This window comes from Nycticebus coucang, chromosome 20, assembly GCF_027406575.1.
Source record: "Nycticebus coucang isolate mNycCou1 chromosome 20, mNycCou1.pri, whole genome shotgun sequence".
NCBI classification, from domain to species: domain Eukaryota; kingdom Metazoa; phylum Chordata; class Mammalia; order Primates; family Lorisidae; genus Nycticebus; species Nycticebus coucang.
Window position 1 is genome coordinate 58,880,553 of NC_069799.1, and position 15,158 is coordinate 58,895,710.

Sequence of the window (15,158 nt, forward strand, 5' to 3'; positions counted from 1 at the left end):
ACACCAACATCTCTGGTTTTGGGATTTTGTTATGTGGGCTACTCTTACTGGGGTTAGGTGATATCTCAAAGTAGTTTTGATTTGCATTTCTCTGATGATTAAGCATGATGAGCTTTTTTTCATGTGTGTGTAGATCGTGCATCTGTCTTCTTCAGAGAAGTTTCTCTTCAAGTCCCTTGCCCACCCTGAGATGGGATCACTTGTTCTTTCCTTGCTAATACGTTTGAGTTCTCTGTGAATTCTGGTTATTAAACCTTTATTGGAGGTATAACCTGCAAATATTTTCTCCCATTCTGAGGGCTGTCTGCTTGCTTTACTCACTATGTTCTTGGCTGTGCAGAAGCTTTTTAGTTTGATCAGGTCCCAGTAATGTATTTTTGGTACTGCTTCAATTGCCTGGAGAGTCCTCCTCATAAAATATTCACCCAGGCTGATTCCTTCAAGAGTTTTCTGGGCGGCGCCTGTGGCTCAAGGAGTAGGGCGCTGGTCCCATATGCCAGAGGTGGCGGGTTCAAACCTAGCCCTGGTCAAAAACCAAAAAAAAAAAAAAAAAGAGTTTTCCCTGCACTTTCTTCAAGTTTCTTTTTTTTTATTTTTATTTTTTGTAGAGACAGAGTCTCACTGTATCACCCTCAAGTATTTTTATAGTTTCACATCTTAAGTTTAAATCTGTTATCCAGTGAGAGTCTATCTTAGTTAATGGTGAAAGGTGTGGGTCCAGTTTCAGTCTTTTACAGATTGCCAGCCAGTTCACCCAGCACCATTTGTTAAATAGGGAATCTTTTCCCCACTGAATGTTTTTAATTGGCTTGTCAAAGATCAAATAACGGTAAGTAGCTGGATTCATCTCTTGGTTCTCTATTCTGTTCCAGACATCTACTTCTCTGTTTTTGTGCTAGTACCATGCTGCTTTGATCACTATCGATTTATTACAGTCTCAGGTCTGGTAGCATGATTCCTCATGCTTTGTTTTTATTGCTGAGTAATGTTTTGGCTATTCGAGGTTTTTTCTGATTCCTTCAGAAATACTTTTTCTGAAGTATTTTTTCAAGATCTTTAAAATATGACAATGGAGCTTTAATAGGAATTGCATTAAAATTATATATTGCTTTGGGTAGTATAGACATTTTAACAATGTTGATTGTTTCCAGCCATGAGCATGGTATGTTTTTCCATTTGTTAAGATCTTCAGCTATTTCTCTTCTTAAAATTTCATAGTTCTCTTTGTAGAGATCTTTCATGTCCTTTGTTAGGTATACTCCCAAATATTTCATCTTCTTTGGCACTACTGTGAAAGGAATAGAGTCCTTGACTGTTTTTTCGGCTTGGTTATTGTTGGTATATATAAAGGCTACTGATTTATGGGTGTTGATTTTGTAGCCTGAGACATTACTATATTCCTGATCACTTCTAAAAGTTTTGTAGTAGAATCCCTATGTTTTCCAGATACATGATCATATCATCTGCAAAGAGTGAAAGTTTGATCTCTTCTGACCCTATGTGGATACCCTTGATCGCCTTTTCTTCCCTAATTGCAATGGCTAAAATTTCCATTACAATGTTAAAGAGCAATGGAGACAATGGGCAACTTGCCTGGTTCCTGATCTAAGTGGAAATGATTTCAATTTAACTCTATTCAATGCGATATTGGCTGTGTGTTTGCTGTAGATGGCCTCTATGAGTTTAAGAAATGTCCCTTCTATACCAACTTTCTCAAGTGTTCTGATCATGAAGCGATGCTGGATATTTTCAAAAGCTTTTCTGCATCAATTGAGAGAATCATATGGTCTTTATTTTTTAGTTTGTTTATATGCTGAATTACATTTATAGATTTACATGTATTGAACCAGCCTTGAGACCCCGGGATAAATCCCACTTGGTCATGTGTATAATTTTTTTGATGTGTTGTTGGATTCTGTTCATTAGGATCTTATTGAGTATGTTCGCATCAATATTCATTAGTGATATTGGTCTATAATTTTCTTTTCTTGTTGGGTCTTTCCCTGGTTTAGGGATCAAGGTGATGTTTACTTCGTAGAATGTGTTGGGTAATATTCCTTCTTTTTCTATATTTTGGAAGAGGTTTAGTAATATAGGTACTAGTTCTTCTTTAAAGGTTTGGTAGAATTCTGACGTAAAGCCATCTGGTCCTGGGCTTTTCTTTTTAGGGAGATTTTGTATAGTTGATGCTGTTTCAGAACTTGATATAGGCCTGTTCAACATTTCCACTTTGTTCTGGCTAAGTCTTGGTAGGTGGCGTACTTCCAGGTATTGGTCGATTTCTTTCAGATTTTCATATTTCTTGTATTATTCGTTGAGGATTTTTTGAATTTCTGAGGGGTCTGTTGTTATTTCACCATTACCATTTCTGATTGATGAAATTAGAGATTTTACTCTTTTTTTCCTGGTTAGGTTGGCCAAAGGTTTATCTATTTTATTGATCTTTTCAACAAACCAACTTTTGGATTTACTGATCTGTTGTATAATTGTTTTGTTTTCAGTTTCATTTAATTCTGATTTTGGTTATTTCTTTTCTTCTGCTGGGTTTGGGGTTGGAATGTTCTTCCTTCTCCAGTTGCTTGAGATGTCCCATTAAGATATTAACTTCCTCTCTTTCCGTTTTGTTGAGGAAGGCTTGCAGTGCTATAAATTTCCCTCTTAGGACCGCCTTTGCAGTATCCCAGAGGTTCTGGTAATTCGTGTCTTCATTGTTGTTTTGTTCCAAATTTGGTGATTTCCTTTTTAATCTTGTCTATAACCCATCTATCCTTCAGCATAAGGTTGTTTAGCTTCCATGTTTTTGTATGGGTATGCAGGTTCCTGTTGTTATTTAGTTCAACTTTTATTCCATGATGGTCTGAGAAGATGCGAAAAATAATTTCTATTTTTTTAAATTTGCTGAGGTTAGATTTGTGGCCCAGGATGTGGTCAATTTTGGAGTGTGTTCTGTGGGCTGATGAGAAGAATGTATTCATTTTTGTTGGGATGAAATGTTCTGTAGATGTCTGTTAAGTCCAGATGTTGAATGGTTAAGTTTAAATCTAAAATTTCTTGGCTTAGCTTCTTTCTGGAGGATCTGTCCAGCACTGCTAAAGGGGTGTTAAAATCTCCAACTACTATGGAAGTGGAGGAAATAGAGTTGCTCATGTCTGTTAGAGTTTCTCTTATAAATTTAGGTGCATTCTGATTGGGTGTATAAATATTAATTGAAATCTCATCATATTGAGTATTACCTTTAACAAATATGAAGTGTTTATCGTTATCCTTCCTTATTTTGGTTGGTTTAAAGGCTATTGCATCTGAGAATAGGATTGCAATGCCTGCTTTTTTCTGCTTTCCATTTGCCTGGGGTATATATATGACCATCCCTTCACCTTGAGTCTATATTTGTCTTTTAATGTAAGGTGAGATTCTTGTATGCAGCAGATGTCTGGCTTGAGTTTTTGTATTCAGTCAGCCGAACTGTGCCTCTTTAGAAGACAGTTTAAACCATTCACATTAATTGAGAATATTGATAAGCCTTTCGAGAGTCCGGTGGACATTTTTAATCCTTTTGCGACTGTGGAAGTTGAAATTTGATCAAAATTTTCTGGGTGGGTTTACTTTTGTGGTGGAGGGTTACTCTGGCCTTTATGAAGGATAACTCTGAGAACATCCTGGAGAGCTGGTTTAGTTATGGCAAATTTCTTCAACATCTGAATGTCATTAAAGTATTTAATTTCTCCATCATAAATGAAACTCGGTTTAGCTGGGTACAGGATCCTGGGTTGAATGTTATTTTGTTTTAGGAGATTAAAAGTTGATGACCATCCTCTTCTAGCTTGAAAGTTTTCAGCAAAGAGATCTACAGTTATTCTAATATTCTTCCCCTTGTAGGTGATGGTTTTCTTTTGTCTGGCTGCTTTCAGAATTTTCTCTTTCATATTAACTTTAGTGAAATTGATTATGATGTGTCTGGGGGATGTCTTATTTGGGTTGAGTCGTGCTGGAGTTCTGAATCTGTCTGCTGTCTGAATTTCAGAGTCTCTTGGCATGTCTGGAAAGTTCTCCTTCATAATCTCATGGAGAAGAGACTCTGTGCCTTGTGAAGCCACTTTTTCGCTTTCGGGGATCCCTATAAGACAAATATTGGTTTTCTTCGAGTTATCCCAGAGCTCTCTGAGAGAGTGATCTGTTTTTGCCCTCCATTTCTCTTTTTCTTTGAGAGTTTAGGAGCGTTCAAAAGCTTTGTCTTCAGTGTCAGAAATTCTTTCTTCTGCTTGCTCCATTCTGTTACTGAGGGATTCTACTGTGTTTCTCAGGTTTTTGAGGGCTGCAACTTCTTGTCTCAGTGTGTCGAAATCTTTGGTCATTTCGTCTTTGAATTCATTGAATTCTTGAGATATCTTTTGGGTTACTGCTTGGAATTCTAATTCGATCTTATTTGCTATCCAGATTCTGAATTTGATTTCTGATATCCCAGCTATTTGTTTGTGCATGGGATCTTGTGCTATGTCTGCCCCATTGATCCTTGGGGGAGTTGATCTACTCTGATAATTCATATTGCCAGAGTTTTTCTGTTGATTTTGCCTCATCATTGTTTTTCGCCGTTGCCTCTGGCCAGCCTCAGAGTTGGGGAGGTGTCTCTCCAAGATTAGACCCCAGCGGGATCACTCTTTTGTTGCTGGATCTTTGTAGGGAGTGACCTGTGTAGTTCCTCTGGGGCTGCCCCAGCCAGGGAGTTCTGGTTATGGAGGCAGCTCCGGAGTGTGACTCACCCGGATCCAGCAACAGGGCGGGAGGTGGTTCGCACAGTTCTGGAAGTGCCCAGTGACTTTGGCACAGAGAGCCCAAGGCTCCAGCAGTCCCTGGCCAGGAGAAGGGCTTCACACAGAGGCAGGGAGGCCTCTGGAGGGCATGCGGCTACCACAGTCCTGGCTGGACAAGCTGGCCGGTGTGGAGTCATGGAGGGTATAGGAGGGAGGATGTGGGGTTGCATGGCTCCTGCAGTTCCTGGTCAGGGCATGTGGAGGCCCAGCGGGCACGGGTGGGGGTCGTGGTGCAGCTCTTACCGAGGCCTGGGTGGGTGCCGATTGTGGTTGCGGCGCAGCTCTTTCTGAGGTCTGGGCGGTGCAGCTCTTATGGAGGTCAGGGCTGGCACTGATATCAGTCAAGGTGCAGCTCTTATGGAGGTCTGGGCAGCCCCGATCACATTTAACAAATATCCTCCCAATAAAAAAATCATAATTGTCTTCTAGTTGGGCAATTACACTTTGACATATTTTTTATTGCTTTATATAAATCTAAGCCATGGGCAGACCCAGGATCTTAACAAGATCTGTGACAGTGGTTCAAAGACTCATTTTGTCAGGTGTTCATCCGCTCAAGTTACCACGTTCTGATGTACCCAGGTGCTGCAAGTTGATTCTCTGAAGCTGATGGTAACCCAGGGGCACAAGTGAAGAATATTCTGGGCTATTCAAGAAGTTCATGTCCAGTAGCAAAAGTGTCATCCAGAAAAAAGGCTGGGTTTGTGCTTAAAAACATTCCAGACTGGGCAGCGCCTGTGGCTCAGTGAGTAGGGCGCCGGCCCCATATACCGAGGGTGGTGGGTTCAAACCCAGCCCCGGCCAAACTGCAACAAAAAAAGCTGGGCGTTGTGGTGGGTGCCTGTAGTCCCAGCTGTTTGGGAGGCTGAGGCAGGAGAATCGTGAAAGTCCAAGAGCTGGAGGTTGCTGTGAGTCCTGTGATGCCATGGCACTCTACCGAGGGCAGTAAAGTGAGACTGTGTCTCTACAAAAAAAGAAAAAACCTTCCAGACCTTCACTCCAGTCAGTTTCCAGCGTCTAGCCCGGGACTCAGCTCACAAACCGCTTTAGGCCGTTGCTTCGGAACCGTTGTTCTGTGTCTGTGATACTTTGTTAATCATTTACTAAAATCTTATCTCCTTTGAGAGCTCTCCATGCACATATTTTGTATTCTTAGGATGTCCCAATCTTCACTTTCTCATTTAATTTTACTTTTATTATATGATCAAAATTTTGCATTTATCTGCCTCTCAGACACACCATACTCCTTTTAGATCTAGAGAGTCAGCCTTCTCTGTGTTTTTAACCTCATCTTTTTTGTGGACTTCTATAAAACAAAACTGTCTTCCTCGAGTCTGGGGTCCCCAACTATTATAATTCTTTGAATAGACACCAAAAAATTCTAAGGACAAAGACTGTACTTTCAGGAACCATAGTTTCTGTTTTTTGTGTGTGTGTGTGTGTGGTTTTTTTCTTTGTTTTTTTTTTTTTGGCCGGGGCTGGGTTTGAACCCGTCACATCTGACATATGGGACCGGTGCCCTACCCGCTGAGCCACAGGCGCCGCCCAGGAACCATGTTTCTATAAGTATAGAAGTATAAGACTCTACTTTCTGTAGTTCATTACTCAAGACGTTTCTCTGAATGTATAGAACACCAGCTATCACAAGAATGGAAAAGTACGTCTCCAGTGTACCCAGAACTAACATGAAGCCAGCAGAGCATCTGAGACACACCCACACAAGAAAAAATACAATTCAAGATGGGGGCAGGGGGAACGAGGTGGGGAGGGGGGCTTGCTGTGCTCCCACTTAATGGGCACACCTACAACAGGGACTCTTCCTAACAAATGCAAACACGGTAGCCTAATTGTGCTCTCACATTAATCTGAAAATAAAAGAACAATAAAACAATTAAAATTCTGAGGACAGTCATCGAAAGATAGACATTTGTCTTTTCCTTTGGAAAAAGCCTCCTCTTTCTACTCTAAGCAACCAAACATTATACAAACTCTGTCACTCAGATCCTGAGGCCAGAGCCCCATGTGGCACAGAACAAGTGTCATTTTCTTTCCTCTTTTGTCCCCACAGGGGAGCAGCTGGGTGTCAGGAAGGCCTATACATTCTTGCTGCTTCTTTGCACGTTCTGGTTCTTTGGAGTTTACGCCTCACTCAGCTGCCTTTGCAGGATGACTGCATATGCCTTGGTGCTGTGGAGAGTGACGTGGGTGGGGGGTACAGCACCGGGGCATTTTCTAACATGTCGTGCATGGGTTATTCCTGACCCACCCCGCTTTCTTAGACCAACTCTGGCATTCCTCCTAGGAGCTCGCTGTTGGGGATTGCTGGTTAATACAGGATGACCTGGGAGCCACTGGTGCCAGGGGAGAGTGTTTCCAGGCAGAGGGCACAGTGTGAGCAAGGCCCAGTGGTGACGGGGTAGGTGACCCTCAGAGGGACACAACTGAAACCCTGTGTGGCTGGGTCTCAGCTTGAGGGGACGAGCAGGAAGGGGAGCATTTGACGCAAAGGGAGCTGGTGAGGTGAGTGCCAGGGGGCCTGCTGACGACCGCTGGCAGACATACGTCTTACAAGATGCATGAAGAAAGATGTTGCATTACACCCATGCAGGCCTGGCCTCCGGGCTTCCCTCTCAGCCTCTGTGCACATCTGCCCAGGGGCAGCCCCTGCTTCCCACCTCTGACCCCATCAGCCTCTGTTCCCTCTGTACAACACTGTCTCTCTGAGCCAGATTCCCAGCTCCCTTTCCCAACCCCTCCCCAAATAATAATAAAAACAGTAACGCAATGGGATCAAATCTCTATGGATTGTCACAGACTCCATTTGCTTCAGTTGCAGGACCAAAGATTGCTGAGCCTGGGTAGAAAGTAAATACCAGACATTGTGTTGTGGATGAGGTGAATGAGTTCTAAGAGTGTGTGTTTGGGGTGAAAGACCAGTGGGTCATAGTCCTGCTAGTGGACGCTAATGGAGTAAAGAACTCCTGTTTTCTGAAGACCCTCTAGCAGGGCCAGAACCTGGGAGGGACAGTCTTGTTCTTTAGGTATCTGTCTTTTCTTTCTTATTTTGAGAGGTGGGGTCTCACTCTGCCACCTAGGGTGGAGGTCAGTGGCATGATCATAGCTCACTCCAACCTTGAATTCCTGGCCTCAAGTGATCCTCCCATCTCGGCCTCGCAAAGTGCTGGAATTATAGGTGCGAGCCGCAGTGCCTGGCCACAGGTGTCCTGTTCTTTACTAGCTAGTGGAATGTCACACAGAAAGCGCTGCTGCCACCAGGCTCCTGGAGCCTTTCTGCCCCTGCCTGTCTCCCCATGTGTAGCTTGATGCTCTGGGCTCTCTAATTTGGTGTCCATGGTGCGTGACTGGACTCTGGGGCCAGGGCAGTTGTACCTGCCAGTGTGTTTCCTTCTGACCATCTAGACAGAGCTGCCAGACATGGGGAGGGTGACGGTCCTCTCTGGCTGATGACACTTAGGCCGTTCATATCTGAGATTCATGCGTCCAACCCACACCAATGGCCCATCCTCAAACTACGGTATCTTGTTGCAAGGTGAAAAGCATCCGCTTCCTTCCCATTTCCTGCAGCTGAGCCTGGTGGGAGCTCCTCTGTTCCCACATCATCTTAGACCACCAGGAGAGCTTCCTGGCTGTCCTAGGAAGGAAGGACCTAGGTCCCCTCTTTGGTATCTACAACTTTAGACCCAGAGACTGATGGTTAATGTTGTCTGACACCAGGCCCTGCAGTCTCCCATGGAAACAGTTAAATGGATTGTCCTATAGGACTTGTGGCTTGAACGCACGCAGACCGCTAGGTCCTCACACCAGCTCTTCCTTTTTGCATTACTGGAGAAAACCCAATTTCCTTTGGCCATGGGCAGAGAAGAGAGACCCTCACAGCTGCTGTATCACTAGACTGTGCTTTCCAGAGATCCTCGGGGAAAACACCAGCCCCTGTTCCGACCTCATCAGAGGCAAACTTGAGGGTTGAGCTTGGAAGAGTGTGTTGCTGTTTCCATTTGATATTACATCACATCATCGTGTTAATCTGTTTGCCATAGAGCAACTCACTTAGTAATTTCCGTCTGGGTTTATAAGCGACGACTATATTCAGCAGCCAGGAACCTCAAGGACACACCTGTGTGTGTTGTTCTTTTAAACCCAGGAGAGGCAGGAGAAAGACAGAGGTGGGATAATTTGCCAGAGGTCCCGGAGTGAGCTAGGGACAAAGTCAGTCTCTCTGAATGAGCCTTCTCCTGTCAAGCACCTGTATCTCCGTTCCTGTCATTATCATCTTATTTTAATATGCTGTTATTTGAAAACGAAAAAAGCAAGCTTGAGATAATTCAGACAGAAGGAAAAATTATAATAAAAATAGACAATCTACCTTTAACCTTTAAGTTATAAGCAGAGGCCCCCAAATACCCATAACCTTTAAGGCCGGAAAAGATTGTGAATTTTCAGTTGTTCTGTTATTTCCATGGTTCAGGTGAAGAGTGGGCTGGGCCGGGAATGGATGAGTTTTTCAAAATAAATATTATTGTTTACATTTGAGCTTTATATCCTAGTATGGGCTACATAGAGGTGTATAGAGGCAGAGATACATAGCAGATAGGCAGGTAAATAAGTCTAGGGAACTAGTGTATAACGTAAGGGTTAAAGTTAAAATTGTGTTGGGGATTTCGTTAAATAGGTATATTTTAGCTTCTCTTATCCCAGAAAAAAGTGACTATTGAGATGATAAATATATTCATCTCCTTTGCCACAGTAACCATTGTCCTGTCTAATAGGGTGACTATTTTTAACAAATTCGAAGTTGCCTGAGGTCCTTTCTCTCTATATTTCCTGCCGGGTTGATTTCTGAGGCTGCTGTGAATGCCGGGCATTCCCTGGTTTTCTCCAGGCTGGGCTGTGATTACTGAGATTTGGTGATCTTGCATCTTTTGGCTACCTACAAGGGTCCTGGGGTCTTCTTTGCTCTGAGGAGGAAACAGAAATGAGGAGAAGGATGTGACACTTGGGGTGACCCAGAAAGCAGGAGCTGCAGGGATGACTTGTGCTGGGAAGTCGTAGTCATGGCCTTGGAATTTCCTTCTGAGCCACAGAGCGGCCCGGGTCAGAGGGCAGGCTGTGGGGTGCTCTTTTTCTGCATCCGGCCTCCTCTCGATGTTCCCTGGGTTAAGGGAAGAGATGTGCAGCCAGACCTAAGTCTCTGTGTCCAGGCCCCTGGCTCGGATGCTTTTGCGACCTGAATTTTCTGATGATAAAAATATAAAGGACAACATTCCAGGTTGTTTTCAGGGAGTATTGATAATTTCCTAAATAAAGCACATCTTGGAATGTTTGTTGTTTTGTGCAATTCTGGTGAGTTGCTAATATTTCTACTGTTCTCTCCAAAATGAGTATGGATCACAACTTGGTAACTTGCTTTGCACAGAGATGTAATCGCGTAGGTGTGTGGTAACTAGATTAAAAAACATTTTTGCAGGTCTGTGAACATTACCTTAAATAGCCTTCTCCCCATGCCCATCCGCTCCCTCAGCTCCACCCCCTCCCCAGTATCTCCCCAATATCAGTTTTCGTGTAAATTAGTCTCAAGACATGGAAGAAATATAGCAGGGATTGATGGACTACTTTCTAGTTTTTATTTTTTAAAAAACATGAGAGGATCAATTTGCACAAGTGCATTACATTTCTCAGCCTGGGCAACATAGCACGGCCCCATCTCTACAAAAACTAAAAAAACAGAAAACAATTAGCTGAGCGTGGTGGCTCTCACCTGTAGTCCCAGCTGCTCAGGAGGCTGAGGCAGGAGGATCACTTGAGTCCAGGAGTTTGAGACCAGCCTGAGTGCTACAGTGAGACCCCATCTCAAAAAAAAAAAAAAAAGTTATCAACAGTGGAACTAGGATTATTTCTTCTGAGCTCTTCCTGCACATGGTATATAAATGTTTTAGCAAAAGGCAAGAAAAGGGGGAGAAAAGACATCCAAAAAGTAGCTACAACAAAAGGACAGAGAGAAAAAGGAATATAACATGTTGAGAAATAGGTGAGAAGTATACAAAACAGGGTTGACTTGGTTTTGAATTTGAAAGGAAAATAATACACCATATTTGGAGTTTTCTTATCTCAAAAGGTTTATACCATCTTTAAGAAAAGGCTTGCCAAACCTTGAATTCTACGGCTTTCTGTATCCCTATGTGGTCTGGGCCGTAGCAGGCTTTCAAAGTTGCTGTCCTGTGACTGTTGCCAGTCTAAGCCTAAGCCAGAAAAAATAAATTCACGCCCTACACTCAGTTCTCTGTATCTCTGCTGAAAAGGCCAGTAGGGGGTTATCCTTGCCAGTTATTTTGATTGTTTTTTAGAAATGCCCAGGGGGGAGACGCCCCTGTCACATTTGAAAAACAGTTCCCTCCACTGTTGTGAATATATTAGGCCATTACAGAAAGACTACATGTATGTCAAACTACGTATTTATAAATGCCCTTTTGCATAACCTGTACTCTTAGAATCACTTCCGGTCACACTGGCTTCCCATTAATTCTGTCCATAGGGCGAGAATGTTGTAGACAAGTAGTCCCAAGAATTCTGTCCTATGTGTGACAATTCAAATTCTCATTTGTATATGTGTTAAAAGAGTTGATTTTATCCTTGAAAAATATAGACAATCTAAGCAAATTTGCTAAGAAAGAAACTTCTCGAGCTCCATTTCCTAAAGCTTACCTCCAACCGTGTCATTCTTCTTTGTAGATGAAGAAGTTTCTTTTCACAATTTTTTAACTAAAAAATAAAACAAGAAGGAACAACATGTTAAGTAATATTTGGGTGGGGCAGAGTAGGGAGAAACCTCCCATCAATCTAATGCCTTAGCAAATCAACTGCTGTATTTTTATTGTTGCCTCTTAATCCCTGGCCATATGTGTAACAGTTAGCACAGCTATTTCATAGTCTGCTGTGCTCCCTTAAGCTAGTATCATAAATGTTTCCATGTCTACACATAGTCTTAATGATTCAGAATGTACATACTTGAATACATTATATCCAACAGACAAGTGGGATGATTTGGGATGGGCACTTCACTTCCAAAATAGCTCTTTCCCACACATCCTTTAGAATCACAATGCACTTGGCAGCCCTCTGCTTGGTATAGAATTATGTTGCAACAAGGCGATTTATGGTTAGAATTGTCACTAGCTGACATCTGTGAGAAGCTGGATCTCCAAAGGATTTCCTTTGAGGTCATTCCAGAGCTCAATTGTGCCTGAGCAGCAGAAAATAAAAAAAGAAAGAAAAGAAAAGAAAGCAGTATTATTTTATTATACAATTGCTAATATTCAAAAGAAAATTTCGGTGTGCCTGGTACGCCAGACAAAGCAACAGATGTCAACTCTTTCTCTGTACACACCCAAATGGGGCCCTGATGATAAGAACAGGATGCTCTGATCTGACTTGAGTATGGAACAACAGAACAGGTGTTCCTTTTGGGAAACAAACCACAGTGGTGGCCGTCAAAAGAAAGTTGGATTTCTAAAACTATCTTGATCCAAAGGTGAGTTTCTGTTTAGACTCAATTCTGGGTGCTGACTTTTTGCAGGGTCGTTTTTTTGCTTCCTGTAAGGGAGGCATTAAAATATGCAACATGCTTGCAAATTTCTCAAGAATTAGGGTTGAGGCTTTGTTGAAGAGAGAAGTTGGAAGATCTTGGGGAGGTGCAAACATCTTGTTTTATAGTTATTTCCTTACATTGCTGAGCAGATAAGGTGAGATCGTTTAATATCATGAGAAATACTATGTTTTCCAGATGAAAATGGGAACCTCAGGGTAAACTTTTAAGTATGGGTGTGAACTTAGTGTGCCTTGAAGTATTTTGAGAAAATGATATGCCACCTCTTCTTTATTACTGTGATTCAAGCTTTATTGGATCCACTAATGTCTTTTGGATACCAATTTATTTGCATAAACTTTATCCTAAAAGGTTGATAAATGTGCTCTTGAATTACTTATCATACCCTAATAAAATGAAGCTCAAAGCTTTGTGTTTGAAAGGGGCAGAGAACAAGTAGCGTGTCTTTCTTAAAACTCTCCTTCCCAATTTCAGAGAATTTTCTCGAACTTATGATAAAAGAACTTCAAAGTAATATACTGATGGCTATACCATTCTCCTTCTTAAAATTTTCACTCTATTAACCTTAGCTTCTTTCTTATGAGAACTGATTTGCTGTAACTAAAATTATATCCAAAGCAGCAGTGCAAGTGCTATTAACTGCCCTATTGAAACTTGAAATTAACATTTTTGCTGTATTTTTATTGATGAAGGAATCAGTTATCTATGTCAGAATGGCAGCAGATACTTTAGTCTACTTTAAAGTTGTGGCTTTCATTGAACAAGGACAGGAGAGTAATTGAAAGGAAGCTGATGGATTTTTAAAATTAAGTCAATCAGCCAGGGTACTTTACTACTGGCCAGGCTGATGGATTCTAATAGGACCTGAGCCTGTTTGCCTGCTAAGGCAATTAACGCCTTGAAGTTAAGAGTTCAATCTGTAAATGAGGATTTCACGTAGACCCTTCTCATATCCACAGCTGCCTGCTTTGACATGTCCAGTGCAAAATGGCAGGCGTTTGTACTGAGGTGTTTCGCTCCCCTTTTAATCTCTTTTAATCTCTTCGTTAGAGTGCTTCTGAGTATTTGAAACTTTTCTTGATGATTTGTGTTTAGAGGTGGAGAGTGCTGAGTCATTATCATAATTCAGAATTAGGAGATATTTGCAGCGGCACCTGTGGCTCAATGGGTAAGGCGCCAGCCCCATATACAGAGGGTGGCAAGTTCAAACCCGGCCCCAGCCAAACTGCAACAAAAAAATAGCTGGGCATTCTGGCGGGCACCTGTAGTCCCAGCTACTCAGGAGGCTGAGGCAAGAGAATCGCCTAAGCCCAAGAGCTGGAGGTTGCTGTGAGCTGTGATGCCACAGCACTCTACTGAGGACAACAAAGTGAAACTCTGTCTCTAAAAAAAAGAGAGAGAGAGATGTTTGCCATCAGCCCCATGCAGTCAGGACATGCTGTTTTGACTTAGATCCCCAAACAAGAAGAGTCAGACTTGGTGGAAACATGAGAGGGTGGCTTCTTTGGGGGAAGGAATAAAGGAATTTTCTCATTGGATCTATGACAGCTTTAAACTTGCAGATGGTCAAGGAATAATCCCTGTTGAACTAATAGAGAACGGGCTGTTTCCATCTTTCCTGGAGGGAGCACTCATGAGAAATCTGGTAGTAGGGCAAGGAGGGAAGGCCGAGGTCTGCTCCTGGGCATCTTGCCTTTCCATCTGCTTGAAGTGACCCACCACTGGAGAAAAGGTGTCTCTAGAGGGATTGGTAGGGTCCTATAAAATAGGAGGGCTGGAAGGAAATGTATGGGTCATCTGGTGCAGAACGTGGTATTAGAGCCCACTAGGGCCAATTGCAAATTTTGCAGGAATCCGTGGCACCAATTATAATACAGAGCCATTATTAAACTTGAATTAGATGAACTTAAATACATTATGAGGTAGAATGTCCATGAATTGACCACCCAAGGAACTGTAACACACTTGTCAACATAACAGAGGTGGCCAACTTGAGGAACTAGGCCCTCTGTGCTGATATGTACATGTGATGCATGTCTGGTCTGTGAAAATTAGGAAAACCAGACCCATGTCTGGTCTGTGAAAATTAGGTCAACTGAAGAAAGTGGTCAGGGTAGGGAGGTGGTCAGCTATGGAGGTTCTATTGTATTTAAAAAATGAAGGCAATGAATATTCAAACTTTGTCACTTCCTGATTATTTTACTCTACTGTTCTCTATGTGGTCCGCGTTGTTTATGATTCTTGTACCTGTATGTTGGAAATACCATCAGTGTTGTCATGGCAGTGGCTTGAAGTTAAATGTTGTGAAGGCATTTAGAACACAGCAAGACAATTTATGGCTTGAGAGTCACCGGCTGACATCTGTGAGAACCCTTGTTCCTCAAAGACTTTCCTTTGAGGATGTTGCCAGAGCTCCAGCCAATACTACGAATCAAGCTTTTTTGTTCCGGAAAGCCAGTTGTTTTGACATTTACCAGCACTCACGGGGCCCATCCCATTTATTTTTGCATGTGAGACTGGGTCACAAGGATGCACAGAGACTTCTCCAAAGTCCCGCGCTTGTTGGCAATGCCAAGACTACACGTGGGTCTCCTGGTGTCTGACCCAGGCGCCTGTCTTTCTGTCCCATCCATCAGGGATACTGGTCCTAGAAGGCACAGGGGACATGGGTCAGATTTAGCTGTGAGCACTTGTCTCCAGGAATCTTCTGTTTGGGTGACAGCATTGTA

The 15,158-nt window shown here is 42.6% G+C and overlaps 1 protein-coding gene across 9 annotated transcripts in view; it reads left to right on the plus strand.

Moving 5' to 3' along the window:
* FRMD4A (FERM domain containing 4A) overlaps positions 1 to 15,158 on the plus strand; it is a 607,160-nt gene that overhangs the window by 410,711 nt on the left and 181,291 nt on the right. The window lies entirely within an intron of this gene.